Here is a 16,116-nt window from a genome sequence, read left to right as displayed (position 1 = left end):
GCATCAACAGTTTTTTCCTGTATAGATCAGGTTTTCAACTGCTTAGAAGATAGGATCAGCAGCTTTTAAAATTACAGAGCAACAACCATTTTAATCTTTTAACATGGTCTACAAAAGTTTATAATACAATAAATCTGTCAGTCTTTAAGATGCCACAAGGCTCTCCGCTTTTAAGCTTCTGTGACAGACAGATGCCAAATCTGGACACTTATTGAATTTCTTAGAAATAAAAATGTATAATGTGCTGAATTAATTGCACCAACTGCTATTTAAGTGTGTGCAGATGCAACATGATTGGTAAACCATAAAGCTGGGGTGGAGAACCTTTTTGGCCCAGCAGGCCCAACCTTTTATCTTCCTCTGCCCCACCCCAGTATGCTGACTCTGACAGGTAGGCATGATCAACCACTAGCCAATCATCTGACATCATAATGATATCAGATGACTGCCATCTATGAAAGCACAGTACTACCCAAATGCCTGACAATCTGCTGGTTGTTGGGTGCTATGTATTTCTGTGCGTCACACTGCTTTCATTTCAGTGGACCAGGAAACAATGAGAAGATGGCAGGAAGTGTGAGTCATTGGGTGATCTGGAAACTACATGTTCCAGGTCTCCTTGCACTTGAGACACTGCTGTGAGTATGTGCAGCAACATCCTGGGTCAAGGAGCCCTGGGACATATTCTTCTGTGATGTCTGATATCCACACTAGAAACTAAGGCATCCTGGAAACTACATTTACAACATTCTTTGGTACCTGGGGCACTGTCATTGTGTTCTAGGTAGTAGGGAGAGTGGGAGGAATGAGAAGTCTTCAGTAAACCTGTATATCATTGCTTCTGCCAAATCAATGGGAAGTCAGAGGATGGGCAGGCAGAGAATACAGGGTTGAGGGAAGCATTGGGATTCTCGTGCATACCCGATGTCACATGGAGTGTGACAAACCTTGAATTCAGAATTGCTATTGGGAGAAAAAAGAGCTATTTTCTATTGTTTACAAAATAGCTCTGTTTACCAAGCCCAAATCCAAAATTGCACTGAAGAGAGTTCACCCATCGCAAGAAAGGATTTATTAACTGAATACCAAAATACCATCCAACATTAGTCTGATGAGAATAGATTATGCAGGAAATAACTTATTTTAATGTGAAAGAAAGCAAATGGCATCATCAAGCAACTTGTATATGATATCTGATGACTGTGACAAACAGAGAGAGCATATCTACTTTATAGATTTATCTAATTCAACAGTGATTCCTTCTCCAAAAGAAACCTTGAAAATTGTAGTGTGGAGCAGGGGCTCCTCCAATCGAAAATGCTGGTCACCAGAGTACAGTTCCCAGGATTCTTTGGTGAAACCAATGATATGTTAAGCTGCTATAAAACTTGGGGGGTGGGAATGGAGTGCAAATATGGGACCCACACCATTATAATAATTTTCACTATGCAAAAAAATACTGGAACTTTTTAAACTTCAGTGTATACATTTCCCTATTACCTAAACAACATAAATCTTTACCCTCCAAAACATATTAAATGACATGAATCAGCATGCTTTTCAAAATTTCATACCACCTACTTCCACAAAACTGTGGTTTTTCAAAATTTCAGAAGTCCTTGCTAAGTTGATACATCTGGTAACAACACAAAAACAGCAAAGAAAAAAGAAAAAAGGAGATATTGCATCAGACAAATAAGGATATTTGGAAGTTGTAGTTGCACACTTGGGATACAACAAATGCTGATATGCACAGAGACAAACCAAGCACCGTTTCTTCTAATTGACCCCTGAAGGAAAGGGCAGTAGCTCAGTGGTAGAGTATCTGCATTGTAGGCAGAAGGTCCAAGATTCAATCCCTGTCACCTCCAGATAGGGCTAGGAGAGGTCCCTGCCTGAAACCCTCCACTGCCAATCACTGTAGACAATGTTGTGCTAGATGGACCATTGGTCTGACTCTGACAAAGAATTACCTTCTATTCATGGCTAATGTGCATGCATTGGCAGCATATCACACCATTGTTGGAGGGTGCTGGCAATGTTATATCAACATTAAAATTTGTTTTATGTTTGGAAATATTTACAAACTACCTGTCATTGAAGTTCATAATACATCATAATACATCAGTCATATAATAAAACAGCAGAAACCAACAGATAAAAACAACACAGTAAATTTTTAATGCAAAAATACTTTAAAATCCTGGGAGAATATAAAAGATTTTGTTGGTGTCTAAATGAAAACATTGTTGCAGCCAAGGAGTCCTATCTTCAGAGGGCATTCCCAAGATTGTGCTGTGCACACCCCAATCTTCACGCGGTGAGAGACTCCAGGGGTTCCACTGCCTACCCAAGATTTGGTTTCATTGGAATGAAGATCACTGTCTTTAGGATATATTTATTTATTTATTTATTTTATTTATTTATTAAATTTATATACCGCAATAGCTCTCTGGGCGGTGAACATAAAATAGCATAAAAATACAATGAATAACAAAATAATACTAAAATACAATCATCAATCCAATACAATAAACATTTTAAAAAGTAAATCAGTGTAACTTAAAATGCTTCAGAGAATAGGAAGGTTTTGACCTGGCGCCGGAAGGAGAGCAGAGTCGGCGCCAGGCGTACTTCCTCGGGGAGACTGTTCCATAGTTCGGGGGCCACCACTGAGAAGGCCCTAGATCTTGTCATCACCCTCCGGGCCTCCCTGTGAGTTGGAACCCGGAGGAGGGCCTTCGTAGCAGAACGTAGTGCACTGGCCGGTTCATATCGGAAGAGGCGTTCCGCAAGGTATCGTGGTATGGTTTTATTTACGCATATATGCAACCTCCGCATAAGATGGAAGGGCTCACAACTTTAACAGTCCACCATATCTTGGTTCTCCATTATAATAATAATAATAATAATAAAGTTTTATTTGTTAGTCGCCTATCTGTCCGAATTAACAGACACTCTAGGCGACTTACAGCAGCATGATAAAATACAATACACAATTCAAACACATTCATCAATTAAACTAACATCAAAAACATCAATTAATACATCAGAAACTAATCCACCTCAAAGTTCCTGTAGGCCTGCCTGAATAGCCAGGTCTTTAAAGCTCGGCGAAAACTCATCAGGGAGGAGGCATGTCGGAGCTCGTAGGGGAGAGAGTTCCAGAGGGTGGGGGCCACAACCGAGAACGCCCTCTCTCTGGTCCGCACCAGCCGAGCTGTTTTGACCGGTGGGACCGAGAGGAGGTCCTGTGTGGCTGATCTTGTAAAGCGGCCTAATTGGTGATACTGGAGGCGCTCCTTCAGATAAACCGGGCTGAAACCGTATAGGGTTTTAAAGGTCAATACCAACACCTTGAATTGTGCATGGCAAACCACTGGTAGCCAGTGAAGATCCTTTTGGATCGCCTTGAGGGATTGGGAATGGGGGGCACTGTTTTACAGTGGTTCCATTCCTATCTCTCAAATAGGCACCAGAGGGTAGCTTTGGGAGATGAGGTTTCAGACCCTTGGTCTCTTAATTGTGGAGTACCACAGGGCTCTATCCTCTCTCCCATGCTGTTTAACATCTATGTGAAACCGCTGGGGGCCATCATCAGGAGTTTTGGGCTGAAGTGTCACCAATATGCGGATGACACTCAGCTCTATCTCTCATTTAAGTCCTCACCAGAGTTGGCTGTAGATACCATGTCCAAGTGCCTGGAATCCGTAAGTGGATGGATGGGAGAGAACAGGCTGAAGCTGAATCCTGACAAGACCGAGGTGTTGCTTGTGGGAGACAAAGGGAGGCTGGGTATTACAGACCTGATGCTTAATGGGGTGAGATTACCCCTGAAAGACCAGGTCCGCAGCCTTGGGGTCGTTCTTGACTCCCAGCTGTCCATGGAGGCACAGGTGTCAGCAGTGACCCGGGCAGCTTGGTATCAATTATGTCTGATACAAAGGCTGCGTCCCTACCTTCCTGGTCATCTGCTCCCAGAAGTGATACATGCCCTGGTCTCCTCTCGCTTGGACTACTGTAATGCGCTCTACGTGGGGTTACCCTTGAAAACGGTCCAGAAGTTACAGCTGGTACAGAATGCGGCGGCACGCTTGATCAAGCACAGCCGTCGCCGTGATCACATCACTCCAGTGTTAATGGATCTTCACTGGCTACCAGTTGTCTACCGGGCCCAATTCAAGGTGTTGGTATTGACCTTTAAAACCCTAAACGGTTTCGGCCCAGTTTATCTGAAGGAGCGCCTCCAGAGTCACCAATTATGCCGCCTGACAAGATCAGCCTCACAAGACCTTCTCTCGGTCCCACCAGTTAAAATAGCTAGGCTGGTGCAGACCTGAGAGAGGGCTTTCTCGATTGTGGCCCCCACCCTCTGGAACTCCCTACCTCTTGATCTTCGACATACTCCCTCCCTGACAGGTTTTCGCCAAGCCTTAAAAACCAGGCTGGTCTATGGGATTGGGGAGGGTTAGTTTTATGATGTTTTAATTGGAAACTGATTTTAAATTGACTATGACTGTGTTTTATTTTGTATATTGTATATGATGTATTGTTTTTTATTGTAAGTCGCCTAGAGTGTCCATTAACCTGGACAGATAGGCGACCAATAAATAAAATTATTATTATTATTATTATTATTATTATTATTATTATTATTATTATTATTATTATTATTATTATTATTATTATTATTATTATTATTATCAACACCGGGGTGATATGTTCCCGCCGACGGCTACGCTTAATCAAGCATGCCGCCGCATTCTGTACCAGCTGGAGTTTCCGGACCGTTTTCAAGGGTAACCCCACGTAGAGCGCATTACAATAGTCTAAGCGAGAGGAGACCAGGGCATGTATCACTCGTGGGAGCAGGTGCACAGGAAGGTAGGGTCGCAGCCTCTGTATCAGATGTAATTGATACCAAGCTGCCCGGCTCACTGCCGAGACCTGAGCCTCCATGGACAGCTGGGAGTCAAGAATGACCCCTAGGCTGCGGACCTGGTCCTTCAGGGGTAATCTCACCCCATTAAACACCAAGTCGGTGTCTCCCAACCTTCTCTTATCACCCACGAGTAACACCTCGGTCTTGTCGGGATTTAGCTTCAGCTTGTTCTCGCCCATCCATCCACTGACGGACTCCAGACACTTGGACATGGTCTTCACAGCCAACTCTGGTGAGGATTTAAATGAGAGATAGAGCTGGGTGTCATCCGCATATTGGTGACACTGCACCCCAAAACTCCTGATGATGGCTCCCAGCGGCTTCACATAGATGTTAAATAGCATGGGGGAGAGGATAGAGCCCTGTGGCACTCTGCAATTAAGAGGCCAAGGGTCTGAAACCTCATCCCCCAATGCTACCCGTTGGTACCTGCCTGAGAGATAGGAATGGAACCACCGTAAAACAGTTTAGGTTTCTAGGGAAGCCCTCACTTTGGTTTTATCCCAGCGAGCAAGTCAGCCTCCCTGTTTCTTTCCAGCTCCCCAACGGCAGAGCATCACCAACCAGTTGTTCCTATGGCAACACATCTGCTCTTGGCCAAGTCTTTACACACAGAAATAGGATAGTTGACTGACCTGGCCAGACAAAGAGGCTGGTTTGACTAGTCCAGCAGGTTCCTTCCACTACAGATCCGAACATTACAGATACAGAATTACAGGCTTCAAGAGAATCCAAAGACATCATCCAGACCAACCCCCCAATCCTATAACAATGGGATGCCGTGGCAGAAAAGGCTCTTGGTGTAGTTTTTATTACATAGTTTTCCCTTCAGCTATGCTGCTTTGGAGTAGCAGAGCACATGCTGTTCATCTCTCCTTAGGGCTAAGAATGACTCCTGCATAAAAACCTGGAGAGTCATTGCTAAGTGTGTAGCACTTACAGATAGTACTGAGCTAGATGGACCAGTGGTCTACCTTAATCTAGGAGTGCAAAGAATCCTGTTTGCATTGCTATTACCATCTGTTGCCTTAGGGACCTCCAGTGTAGCCACAATTATAGAGAGGCTTTATTGGATATTTTGCCAACGAGCTAAACAGAGGAAGATGCTTAAATGAGAATTCGCAGAGCAGAATAATGTTTCCATCTATTTATCCTTAAAACATGACATGCATACAATTGAGGATATGTTGAGGGGAAATGCATATACTTAAATAACCACCCTGTTGATCAAGTTAGGGGGAACAAAATGTGCAGACTTAACTACAAGGGAGGGCATAAATACCTCTTTGTATGCTGCAGTTTTAAGAAGGAACTGAGAATACTCTTGAAAGCTGCCACTACTCTCCTCATAGAACTACACTTCCCAGAGTTCCAGGGGCACAGCTGGAGTTTCACAATCCCAGAGACAAAGACCCAGAGAGGAGCTTGATTAGTTTTCAGTACACATATACATTCTTTTGGCTTCCACAAGGTGTCGCCTGATACCCATATTTGGATGTGTTCAGGATTATTCCATAGAAAAAATCCCACTTTAATTTTTAATGTCCACTTGATGAAGAGTTCTGGGGAACTCGAAAGTTTGCACACCATTTTGTAGTTTGGTTGCCCTAATAAAGGTATTGCACTAATATGGATTTTTATAGGTTTTTTTCTTACACAGCTGCCTTTACCTTCTGTGTGACTTGGGGAATACCAAATAGCAAGAGAATTCTGAACTGGAGGATGAGAACTTGTATGACTTGAAGATGTGGTTGTATTTCTTGAGGGAACGTTCCCTACAAGTCCTAGGTAAAGTTACACATTTTGGCTTCAATTTACTCTTTTTGCCTAGCAAAAATTAGCTCTACCTCTGTTTATATCACAGATGGATGAACCTACAAATTTCACTTTCTCTCAGCTTCTCACTTTTCCAACCTCAAGCTCAGTTTGCCCCATTTCTGCATCAATTTGCATTAAAAAAGTTTGCAGAAAAATTTGCATGCATTTTCATGTGCATTTCCCCTAATATAAGCATTTTTGTAAGCAATTTGGCTTAATATATGCATTATTCCTAGCAATTTTCCATAATATAATGTATATTTTCAGTAATAGATGCATTTTAGCACTTTCTTTAAAAAATGCATCACAAAATTCAGACGTGCAAATTTTGAATGATAGCTGTGTTTCAGTGTAAATTAGATAACTTTGCATTAAAATGTGAACAGAAGGAATTTTCCCCTTGAATAAAGATGGCTTGAATAACAACAGCAGCCTTTACCCTTCCCCCCTCTTCTTTCCTCTCCCACCACTTTCAGTTTTAACATCCAGCCTGATGAGGAGTTCTGAGAAACTCAAAAGGTTGCACACTATTTTGTAACATTTAGTTGGCCTAATAACCTATGTCCATTGAAAAAGTGCTTCCAAAAGTCTTCCAAATGAACATAAGCCTGACAGACAGTTGACAGAGCTAGCATAATTGCTCACAGACTTTGTCATGTGAATTAGTCCAGCGGTTAAGTATTAAGTATGTTACAGAGCCAATTAATTTACTGGTGCTGCAAGCTTTGCAAGTCCCAAACACAGTTGTTTCAACCTAAAAACAAACACATCTTGACTCTGTCCCATGTTAGGATCTATGGATTCACTAACAGTCAAAAACCTTGCGGTTTAAGAACATACCTATAGCCAACAGATATTTCTATCAAACTTTAAAAAGCAGGGAAATTGGGCAGCTCTAGTGAATGCACCAGGGGAGCATGACCTCTCTGAAATATTGTACTGCCCTACAAATTTGTCAAAATGCAAACACAATTTGGGTTGGTCTTTCACAGTCCAATCCACTTCCTGTGTGAAAATGGAAATGGACTGCCTTCAAGTCAATCCTGACTTATGGCTACCCTATGAATAGGGTTTTCATGGTAAGCGGTATTCAGAAGGGATTTACCATTGCCCCCCTCTGAGGCTAGTCTTCCCCTGCTCAGCTTGCCATAGCTGCACAAGCCAGACCCTTTCTTGTCCACAACTGCCAGCTGGGGGGCAACTGGGCTCCTTGGGACTATGCAGCTTGCCCACAGCTGCACAGGTGTGACAACCTTTCATGGACTTGAAGAGTGCTATCATATCTCCCCTCAGTCTTCTCTTCTCCAGGCTAAACATGCCCAGTTCTTTCAGTCTCTCCTCAGAGGGCTTTGTTTCCAGTGCACTGATCATCCTTGTTGCCCTCCTCTGAACCTGTTCCAGTTTGTCTGCATCCTTCTTGAAGTGCGGAGACCAGAACTGGGGTACATGGGGGTCATCATATTGGAGAAGGCGGCGATGAAATGTCTGTAGTAGTTGGCAAACCCAAGAAATCTCTGTAAGTTCTTTTTTGTTTTGGGAGGGTACCAAGAGAGCACACTACACACCTTCTCGGGGTCCATTTTGACACCCATGGGGGTAATCCGGTATCCCAAGAAGTCCAGGGTGGTCATGTCAAAGCAACATTTCTCAAGCTTGGCATACAAGTGATGCTCCCTCAGCCTTTGTAACACTGCTCAGATGTGTGCTTCATGCTGCTCTGGGGAGTCAGAGTAAATAAGGATGTCATCTAAATAAACTATCATAAAGTGGTCCAGGTGAAATTTTGGAAGACAGCTGGAGCATTTGATATTCCGAATGGCATGACCAGGTATTTGAAGTGGCCATAACGGGCAGTTTTCTACTCATCTCCCTCTCTGATCCTGACTGAACTGTAGGCTCAGTGCAGGTCCAGCTTGGTATAGATCTTGGCCATTTGCAAACGCTCCAGCATTTTGCTGATGAGAGGCAAGGGCTAACTGTTGGGGATGGTGATCTTATTTAAATCCCGGTAGTCATGACAGGGACATAGCTCCCCACTTTTCTTCTTGATGAACAGCAGCGGGGCCCTGGCAGGAGATTTAGATGGTCAGATGAACCCTTGTTGCAGGTTGGTATCTAGGAACTCCCTCAGTGCCACCAACTCTGGCTCCAACAAGGAATATATGTGCCCTGAGGGAATGCTTGCCCCCAGGATCAAGTCTATGGCACAGTCATAGGGCCAGTGGAGTGGCAGCTGATCAGCTTCCTTATCAAAAACATCCTGGAAGTCTTTGTATTTTGTAGGCAGAGTAGTCTCTTCGGACTGGGGCGTGGCCACCAAAGTCACCAAGGCAGCCATCTCTGGAGGATGGCAGTGCAGCTTGCAGTAATCTGATTGGAAGGTCACTATATCCTGCCCCCAGGAAATGACTGGAAGGTGCTGGGCCAGCCAGGTCATCCCTTGAACCACCAGGAATTGGGGCAAGGCAGGTAGGTAAAATGATATCCTTTCCATGTGACCCGATGTCTCCATTTGTAGCTCTGTCATGGCCTGAGTGACCATACTCAATGTCAGGGGCTGCCTATCTATAGTGTCTATAGACAGCAGCATCTCAAGCTTGATGATTGGCATGCTGTGCTTTTTGGTGAAGCCCAAGCCCATGAACTTGCTGGATGTGCCCAAGTCCACCATGGCAAACACCTGGATGTCTTGATCCGCTGGCAAGCCTATGAGGACTGGCTGATGTAAGACGGATTTTGGCGGGAGAGGCTTAACTTGAGGTTGCTGATTGACGCTTGATCCCAGCTCGTGGACCTCTATGAATTCCTGCACAGGGGACTTTCCGACTTGGAGGGGCACATCTTAGCCAGGTGCCCTGCCTCCCCACAATATAGGCACAGCCCTTCCTTCTGATGATTCTCTTTCTCTGCCTCTGTCAGGTGCGGCTGTGCCTCCCTATCTGCATGGGCTCCAACTCTGGCAGTGTCAAGGTTCCCACACTGGGAGAGGTGCAGGTGCGGGAGAGAGGCATGGGAGTCAGGGTTCGAGCCACCTCAGTTTTGTGCTCCTGGCAACAACCTTCAAGTCAGCTGTCTATCTGCAGACACAGCTAGACCAACTCTGGGAAAGTATTCAGCTGCTAGGTATGCACCAGCTCAACCAGGATCTCATAGCTGAGGCCATTTCAGTATAAGTACATTAAACTCAATACAGTAAGGCCCCACTCATATGGCAGGTTCCGTTCCAGGCCCCCACTGAAAAGCAAAAACCGCTGGAAAGTGGGGCCCTACTCAGCTGTAGCACGAGAGCTCCCCATGCTCCAGCTGATAGCAATCAGCTGGAGTAGGTGAGCTCTCCGCTTTACAGCTGATCGTGCAATCAGCTGGAGCGCAAGGAGCTCCAGCCCCTATGCTCCAGCTGACAGTGATCAGCTGGAGCGAGAGAGCTCCCCGCGCTCCAGCTGACAGCGATCAACTGGAGCGAGAGAGCTCCCCGTGCTCCAGCTGATCACGCGCTCCAGCTGATCGCCCCACTGGTGCTGCTGTATTAGCGGAACTCCAAAAAGTGGGGCACCGACAAGTGGGGCCCTACTTTAAAGTCTGTCTCCTGGGCCAGAATACAAAAGGTGTTTGTATAAGTCCTGATCAAGTTTTTCCCCTGCCTCAGGTTTCCCAGTTGGTGGGACATGGTATCTTTACTCTGGGAGTCTCGAAAGATCTCTGCCATGGCTTCAATGAAGTTGGTATACTGGGTCAACATGGGGTTGTCCCAGAGCAACAGTGGGGTGGCCCATTGGGCAGCCTCTCCCTCTAGGAGGCTGATGATGAAGGGCACCTTCATTGTGTCATTGGGAAATTCTGACTGCTGCACTTGCATGTAGAGCTTGCACTGGGTTATGAACGTGGTGAACTGCTCTAGCTTCCCACCATAGCGGGCAGGCATCCCCACCAGCATCTTGACTTGGGGCGCTGGACGGGGCCTTGCTCCTGCTGAATGGTATTCATCTGAGCCCCCAGCTGAGTCACTTGGAGGTGCAAGGTCTGGTTCTCAGTCCAAAGGGACTGGGTTTTGGTTCAGAGGCTCTGTAGTTCCGTTAACAAGGTCTCGAAGGCTCTCTGGTAGACCTCCCCTGCTGCACTTCTTGCTTCCATTTCTTCTGTCATGGGAGCGTCAGTTGGAGGAGGTGGTGGCTGAGTCAAACTGTCCTGCCCAAACTTGAGAGACTTAGACTCAACAGTGGTGTTTTCTCTTTTTATTAAAGTAATAGACAGCTGCAATGTAGAGTGCCACATGTAACTAGGTACTCTAGGAACTTAGCTTCTCCCTATCTCTAGCTAAGCATGACTGCGATTCCAAGATGTTGACTCAGCAACTGTTATTCACCCTCTGAGTCTGCTTAAGTAGGTTGGAAGCACACATGCAAACAAAGGCTCCTTCTTAGCTAGGTCTGTTGAATTTCCCGCATCAAGTGTCTTTGAGTGCGGGGTGAAGATGGAGCCCCTGCCAGTCTCTCATCTTCCCCCTCCAATGGAGGAGTGGCTGTTGACTGTCAGTTCAGGCTTGGAAAGTGGAGGCACGCCTGGCCGGGAAGTGCATGACAGGTCAGGTTGAGCTCCCGCAGAGGAGCCTGGAGTTGCAGGGGCTATGGTGCCAATGACAGGGGTTGGGGTGCTCTCTAAGTCCATTCTGCTGCTGGACCCCTCCCCAAGTGATTCGTCCCAGTCCACATCCTCATCCTCTGTCTCGCCTTCACTTGTCCACAGTTCATGACATCAATGTGAAGCACCATTTCATTAGAGATACCTACCACAGAGGACAACTCAAGATGGAGTATTGTATAACAGAAGACATGACTGCAGACGCTCTGATGAAGGCATTGGGTAAAGTCAGATATTGCAAGCTGCAAGACAAAATGAACCTCGTGGGCTGAACCAAACACTCATTGAGAAGGGGTGTTGGAAGCAGGGCAAGAGCAACTCCTGTTTGGGTTCTTTTGTTTGTATTCCAGAAAGAAGATAAAGTTAGGGTCCTCCAGCTGGCTAGGCTTGCCTACCTTTTCCAGTGCTCTTCTCTACCTAACTTCCTTCCGTTGTAAACGGATATGCTCAGGGAAGCTGATCTGCCCCTCCTTCCTTTGTCGTCTTCTTCAACTGTCTGAGGAGAGAGGAAACAGCTTTGTCTTTGCTCTCTCTCCTGAACCAAGAGGGCAAAACCCAAGTCTGGGCACTGCACCTCCAACTTAGATACAACTAGGTATGCCTTTCCTATCTACTATGTATTTCTATAAAATAGCTTTTCTTATGTTACTAAGTCTTAAGTCTCAGTGATCTAAATGCAGGGCAAAAGCTTGCTGTTTAGATAAATACACACACTGGCACACACGCAGCTCAGACCTCTGAATCACTCTGCATACATATTTCCATAACACTCAGCTGTCATGTCTCAGGGAAGGACAGCATCACTCTAAGGAAGAGAGAAATGATCCCTCAGAAGCGACCTGTTCCTTGGAATACAAGCAGCCATCATCTCATACCAAGGATACTTCTCTGGGAAGTGGAAGTATCCTGGTAGTTGGTGATTCGATCATTACGAGCATAGATAGTTGGGTGTGTGATGGGCGTACAGATCACAGAGTTAATTGCCTGCCTGATGTAAATTTTGCACGTCATCCATCATCTAGATACCCTGGGAGACAGTGCTGAGGAAAAGTTAGTGGCTGTGGTGCATTTTGGCACCAATGACATGGGGAAGTGTAGTCATGAGGTCCTGGAAGCAAAATTTAGATTGCTGGGTAGGGTGCTGAAAGCCAGGACCTCCAAGGTAGCTTTCACTGAAATGTTACCAGTTCCATGTGTTAGGCCAGCTAGACAGGCACAGTTTTGTTGTCTCAATGCATGGATGAGATGATGGGAGGAGGGGTTTGAATTTGTTAGGCACTGGGGAACATTTTGGGACAAGCCAGGCCTGTACAAAAGAGATGGGCTCCACTTGAACCAGGATGGAAACAAACTGTTAGCACTTAAAATAAAAAAGGTGGCAGAGCAGCTTTTAAACTGATTGAGTGGGGAGGAACCAATGGGAACTGAGAAGGGTCCTGTTGATAACAAATCTCTCCCCCCCCCCGGGGAAAATTGACAAAAAATTAAATGGGAGAGGTGTAGAAGTTGGCATTGTGAGTGCAAGGGCATTCAGAGAGGCCAGAACACCATAGGACAAAACACAAGTGCCAATGACTCTCAAAGAAAGACCAGTGGTGTAGTCTTCCAGGGGCTCGGGGGGGGGTCTTAGACCCCTTACGTTTTTGGAAGCAGGGTCCCAGCAGGGTTCCTATGTCTCCAGAATCCTATGAGCTGATCACCATGAAAGGAGAGTGTGTTAGCCTTTGAGAAGAGTCTTCTAACATGCTTCCTTATCCTTTACTGCTGATTAGAGCCAATCAGAGTGAAAGGAGGTGAGTCAGCCACTGAGAAGACTTCAGTAGCTAAAATTCTCCTCTTTTGTGCTTATTGGCTCCTAGGGACGTCTGTTGTTGTGAGAGGCAGCATTAACAAGGATTTCATTCTCAACCCAGCAGCAAAAAAAGAGGGGGGCATGGCTATGACTATCATGATGGGACCCTGCACTTCGAATTTGCCACTACAGTACTGAAAGAGACACTGTTTTCATGTGTTTATACGCTAATGCTAGAAATCTCAGAGCCAAGATGGGAGAACGGGAGCGCTTGGTCTTAGAGGATAGCATTGACATAGTGGGCATAACAGAAACTTGATGGAATGGAGACAGCCAGTCGGACACTGTTATCTCTGGATACAAACTCTATAGGAAGGACAGGGAACAATGTACTGGAGGTAGGACCACTTTGTATGTCAAAGAGTGCACTGAGTCCAGCAAGGTAAAACTCCCAAAAGGGGAAGACTCCTCCACATAACTGTTGTAGATTGATACAGGGCCCCAAGAGTAATTTATACTGGGGACATTCTAATGCTCAGGGAGATCTCAAGATGAAGAATGAAATTAAGGAAGCATCCAAAAGAGGAAATGTAGTAATGGGTGACTTCAACTATGCACACATAGAGTGGCTACACATGTGTTCCAGTCACAAGAAAGAGGTAAAATTTCTAGATGCCCTAAATGACTGTGCCCTAGAATGGTTGGACATGGAACTAACCAGAGAAGTGGCGACCCTGGACTTGGTTAAAGATGTAAGGGTTGTCAAACCAGTTGAGGGCAGTGACCATAGTACTATTAAATTAAACATACATGTAAATGGCTAATTGCCTAGAAAATCCAACACAATCACATTTGACTTCAAAAGAGGGGTTTTATAAAAAGAAAGTTGAAAAGCAAAGTCAAGAGGCCAAATCATTCCATAAATCATCCAGAACACTGTTAGTTCCATCTGTACTGGATCAATTTCAATTACTGCAGCTGAGGATATGGATAAGGAGCATGAAGTAGTGCAGCCCCTTGACCTTTGCCCATCCTGGTATCTTAGAGCTAGCCACAGGGGGTTGACAGGGTGGGTTCCAAGAGTGATTAAAGCTTCACTGGAGGAGGGAGATGTACCATCTGCCTTGAAACAGGCAGTAGTGCATCCCCTTCTTTAAAGGACCTCCCTGGAACCAGAAGTGTTAAACAACTATCACCCACTGATAAATAATCCCTTTTGGGGCAAGGTGCTCAAGAAGGTGGTGGTGGTCCAACTTCAAGCATGCTTGGTAGAAATTGATTACTTGAATCCGTTCCAGTCTGGCTTCAGGCTTGGACATGGCACATATTTTATCACATTTTATGGGAATGTAAATACATACAGTTATTTTGGGCAAACAAGGCAGAATAAATGAATAAATAAGGGGACTTGCCCTTTACAATTTAAAATTAGATCCTTTGATTCTTCCTTTGGGAAATATAAAAATAAATAGAAGGAAAGATAGTGAAATGACATACAGTCTCTTGATGACAGCTCATTTGCTAGTTGCAAAATATTGGGAAAAGGAGTAAATTCCATCAATTATGGAATTACATTTTGGTACAGGGTGTTTATGCATAAGATCTGCATCTTACAGAACTTACAGAAGGTGCAGTAAAAGCACAAAGAAACATACTGGAACACTGGTATAAGTTTATAAAATACTAGAATGACAAATCTCACCAAAAATGTTTGAGCAGCAATATTACAGGTAATTTAATTTGAATTCATAGTGAAAAATTGATTTTATATCAGATAAAATCTAAAGAACTTAAAGTTACAGAACATAGTTTTATATACTGTAGTCTGGCTTTAGTGTTAACATTTATAAATGTAGAAAGTATTTATTGTAAAGAAAGAGGAAGGCTAGGAGAGCCTGCTCATACACTTCCTTGCACAGCTGCCTTGTAAAGTAGGTCAGTTGTGTCCAAAAATTATCCAATAATGCCATTACAACCCTCTCTGTTTACACCTACAAACAGCTGGTACCTGTCGGCCAATCGGATCTCATCTCATGTTTTTCAGGTAGCCCATTTTAGGGGAGTTGGGGAGAGATGGCTGCTACCTTTTTAGATGCTGGGAAAGCATCCCCAAAATTTCTCAACTTTCCTGCCAGACAGGATTTAATTATTGAACTTTGTGTATTTTATGAGAGATGTGGCTTATGCACTGGGCATGATGGAAGTCAGGAATCCAGTTCTTGATACATTGATGTCTTTCTTTCTTTCTTTCTTTCTTTCTTTCTTTCTTTCTTTCTTTCTTTCTTTCTTTCTTTCTTTCTTTTATTATGTTAAGTTAAAGTATTGTACTTTGCCTTTAGTGTTAATTCTTGGTATGGTAACAAGCATTGGTTATATAATGTTTGGTTTTTTCCTTTTCCCCTTATTATTATTATAATTATAAAATCAAATGAATAAATAATAGCTGATGTATATCACAATGGCTTTCAAATTTTCTATTTTAGGGAATACTTTCCACATTAACTGGTCTCCCAAAGAATCCAAAAGAAAATTGTAGAGCATGTTCCAGGGTGCAAACTCAAATCACTTGAGACTGTCACTCACTATGTAATGTGCCGAACATTCCCCTGTAGCTGCTCATTACAATGGAACACCAGTGGCAGTGGGCAACATGTCTTTTAAGGAACTTTGTCTGACCATTCCTTTTAGCTGATAAGCACATTTGGGTGACTTCCAATGGAGCTAGCTAGTGTGTCCTGACCTTAAATAAAAATTAGTCTGCATCTCACTTGCTCAAGAGCAGCTTCATTGATTTTGCTTCAAATGAGCAGCTTGTCATTTAAAGACCACTTCCATACAAGAGCCCAGGCATAAGTGGTCTTCTATCCGCTTGCACTGGTTGCCTATATGTTACCGGGCTCGATTCAAGGTGCTGGTTTGAACCTAT

This window comes from Rhineura floridana, chromosome 1 (genome assembly GCF_030035675.1).
Source record: "Rhineura floridana isolate rRhiFlo1 chromosome 1, rRhiFlo1.hap2, whole genome shotgun sequence".
NCBI classification, from domain to species: domain Eukaryota; kingdom Metazoa; phylum Chordata; class Lepidosauria; order Squamata; family Rhineuridae; genus Rhineura; species Rhineura floridana.
This window is presented reverse-complemented; position numbering follows the sequence as displayed.